This window comes from Pinus tabuliformis, chromosome 3_1, assembly GCF_031772625.1.
Source record: "Pinus tabuliformis cultivar Carrire ecotype Pingquan chromosome 3_1, CPIR1, whole genome shotgun sequence".
Taxonomy (NCBI): domain Eukaryota; kingdom Viridiplantae; phylum Streptophyta; class Pinopsida; order Pinales; family Pinaceae; genus Pinus; species Pinus tabuliformis.
In genome coordinates, this window is record NC_142301.1 from 277,033,998 (window position 1) to 277,038,290 (window position 4,293).

Here is a 4,293-nt window from a genome sequence, read left to right on the forward strand (position 1 = left end):
TCTATAATGATGCAAATATGACCATAGCCACAATTCATAATGTGGTTTCTCATTGGTATGGTAATCTTCCTCAAGTTTTGTATCTGCAATTAGACAACACAAGTCGTGAAACCAAAAATTAATTTGGTTTTGGATATCCAAACATGCTTGTTGAATTGAGAATTTTTTAAAAGGTAAAGGTTAGTTTCTTTCTTGTTGGGCACAATCATGACCTTATTTATCAAATGTTTAGTCATTTTTCAGTAACATTGAGGAGGAAGGATGTTGGGAGTCTACCACCATTAATTTAATGTATTAAAAAATCTTACATTTTCTGGAACTTTTTTTCATGTCCTGCAAGAAACTATTGACATGCGAAGGTTTATTCTGGGATCACATGGTGTGGAGAAATGAATTTAACAACTTAATGAAATTAGCTTCAAACATCAATTTCGTATCAAAAAAATTGATGGGAAAACATTTGTATGGGGCAAGAATTATGCAACTACTTCAAAATGGGAGTTGTTATCAGGTTTATCATTTTTGAAGTTCATTCCAGATCATCCAATATTTGCATCAAAGATATTGTTATTATAATTAGTTGTTGAACTCCATAATGCACGAAGGCATAAGATAGATATAAATTATTCTGAATGATTGGAAGAAATTAAAAAATATATTTGAGATACATATGAGTACTTTGATATTATTGATTCAATTTAGTGGGAGCCTTTTTTCAATAATTAAATTGATATCATTTCAAGATCAAAAAATGAAGATATACTTTTGAAGATTCCATTTATTTGGTCACAAAAAATGTCAAATGAACATGAGGAAAGACACATTGTTGAATCGCAACAATCTCAAGGTGTTATTAATTGTCCACAAGTAGAGGAAAGAGAAATCTATGTTGGTTCTAGAAGATCATGTGCACAACATGAATAGAAGACCTTTATAGGGGTTTTGTGCAGGATGTTAAGGAGGTTTGCATGATCACAGTGTTAGTAGATGGATATCCACACACATATCCATTATGGGTTTCCAAGGTTATAAAGGTCATAAAAGAAAATGAAGATATTAAAGTTGTTGAAGTATGTTGGTATGCTACAAATACCCACCTCGCATTCAATGGTGCGTACAAGCTAGACATGGTAGTTGATAAACAAAATGAAAAAAAGAGAAAAAGAAAGGGTACAAATATAAATCATCACCACACAAACCTCTTAAAATTGGAGGATGTTGACATACTTGTTTATGGCTTCAATTTAACAAAGAGAGGAACTCTTTGCTTCAAGGCCATAAAGATTTTGAAGAATTTGATACCAGAAGAAACAATGTTGAGATGGGAGTGTGTTGAACCTAATCGTAGATCTAGAAAACTTTTGAAACCTGAAATGGTGGGAATGCATGTTGACTAAGATGGGGCACTAGTTGCTGAAAGAGAAGAATATGGGTCATCTTCATATGCATCTATGAAGATGTTGTATATTTTGATGGTGTGGCAGGACCTTCGAGTGATTTTGAATAAATGTCTAAGAAATTTCATGTAAATGATGTTTGCATGGTAACTTGAATAAATATTTTTACTTCCATATGATCTTACATGAATTTATGAGTCATTTCTATATTTGTTGGATTATATGTTTTAATTATAAAGAATTCATTTGTTTAGAATACCCACAATGTAGCAATGACTTACAAAGGTAATTTATGTTATATTCAATCTACCAAAATTCATATTTTGATTAAAAGGAAAAAATATTAGAAATTAATGTTGAATTTTTAAAATATACAATGATATTGACAAGATATTATTTATTGTTATCATTTGGTATAAGATAGTTTTAAAAAAAGTTGCAATTTAATACCTTATTAAAAGGGTTGATTTTTATGTACATTTTCGTTTTGATGGTTGATTTTTATGTTTTTGTTGCAATGAGATAAGTTTTGTTAGGCTAATATTTGAAAAGAGTTATGCTTTTAGCATTTAAAAATAAAATTACTCTGAGAATAATGATTTTTTTATTTACTTGTTCATTTTTTAAATTGTTTTAGTCGTTTAATTTGTCAAGGTTGAAATATATTGAAAACTTAACGTTTTTAATTCCATGATTGAAAAATTCACAAAATTTTAAGGTTTTTCTTAGTTATAATATTTTATATTTAATTTAATGTTTGAAAACAGTTACAATTTTAGAGCTTTTTAGAGTTTAATGACATGTATGGAAATTGTTAGAATTTTAAGGATTTGAGACATGATATTTTTCCTTTAACATGGTATCCTAAAATTGTTTGAATTTTAATATTTTTCAAAGTCCTCATATTTTACCTTTAATGCCATTGCTAAAAAGTGTTAAAATTATAAACCTGATTTTTTGTTGTTTTTCTTGCACCAACACTTTAAAAAAGTGTTGGAAGTAATAATTCTAGTTGATCAGTAACTTTGTTCTTTCTTATTATTAAGATTTTCTCTCATTTAGGGTGGTTACATTGACACTCTATATTCAAAAAATTTATTCCATCATTCAAGTTGTTAGAAAAAATTAAAATGACTAAATTAATCTTAGACATATATATCATATTTAACATTATCAAAATAGTTAGATGTTCATATCTCTAGAGATGCAAACATTTTTTCAAAATTTTCGCTAAAAAATTAATCCCTCTGAAAATTTAGTAGATTTGAAGTTAGAACAACAAGGGTGAGATTCTTTACAAATAAATTCCAAACACCAAAACTCCAAAAGAAATTCAATTCTAAATTAATTTAAATATAATTAATAAATTTGGAGTTAGAACAACAAGAGTAAAATTCTTTACAAATATATTCCAAACACCAAAACTCTAGAAAAAATGACTTTAAATTAATTTAAATATTAATTATAATCCACGGAATAAAAACTACTCTTTTATATTATGACATTGGAAGTTTGATTCAAATGCCATTGTTCATTGTTACTCTTTTATATTATGACATTGGAAGTTTGATTCAAATGCCATTGTTCATTGTTCGTGTAGGTCCATCCACACTACATAAGTACATTCATCCTTGATAAAGCTATTCTGTTCCAATATATTGGTCCACTAATGAGGCAATAAAAACAATTTTATCTATAAAGGAAAATTTTGTGAAACCCAATAGAATTGTTATTCCTTTTCACTTCTAACTGGTAGAACAAAATCTGGCTCCATCATGAGTACATAAATAATTCCCTAAATGAGGGTAGGCAATGTTAAATTGAGTAACAGCTGCATTAGAAATTCGTTAAGCATACTACAATTCTTGATTAACAATTATGCATCATACAATTTCACATATATGCAGCGCTTTTAAAAGTTATGTTAAATTTTGCAAGAATTGGAGTTATCACTGCTGTCCTCTCTATTTCTTTTGCATTATTAACTGTGGTATGTTCACTGAAAAATGAAAGAAGTTTTATCCTCTGCTGCACTTATTTAATTCTACAAACCAATTCAAGCAAGTTTTACGTCAAAAGACAGAAACAGATGTCATGCAATGGTTTACATTACAAAGATCTCACAACAACCGATTTGATTTGACTTGCATGACTCTCCTTCTCTCTAAATGGAAAAGGATTGATGCACAAAAAACGATAATTACTGTTTCTCGTTTTTTCTTTTATCAGAATATGAAGAAACAACTTTCATATTTTGTGGTTTAAAATAATTTTAAATATTTTGTTGTTTAAATTGATTTTTTTTTTCATATATATAGAATTTAGCTTGAAAAATATGTGGGTTCTTAATTTGTGGAGAGTTTAAAATATTTTGTTATTTAAAATAAGTTTTTTTAATACATAAAAATTTAATAATCTCAAAAATATTTGGAGCATTTAAATTGTGAAAAATTAACAATTCAAATTTCTGACTCCAACAAATTCTCAGTACATTAGATAAATTCAATGAAAAAATATACCAAAAAACCTCCAATTAAACTACAACTCTAAAAACTAATACCAACCAACAAATCTTTACGGCATTAAATAAATTCAAGTAAAAATATATATCAAAAAACCTCGAAATCATATAACCGCTAAAAACTAATAGCAGCATTAAACTACAACTCTAAATACTAATACCAACCAGATGATCTCTCCTTGCTCTATTGTTGAAGGATGCCCCTCAATGCACAAGGGGATGCCATGAACTATTGACAAGAAATACAATCAAAATCGTAGTACGAATCAGACTGAGAGTATCAGAGAAAATTAAAAGTTTAAACAAAGGGAAGAACCCACTTACAGTAATGAAATTACCAATATTTTGGCCGTTAGCCAACGGTAGTTTTTGGAA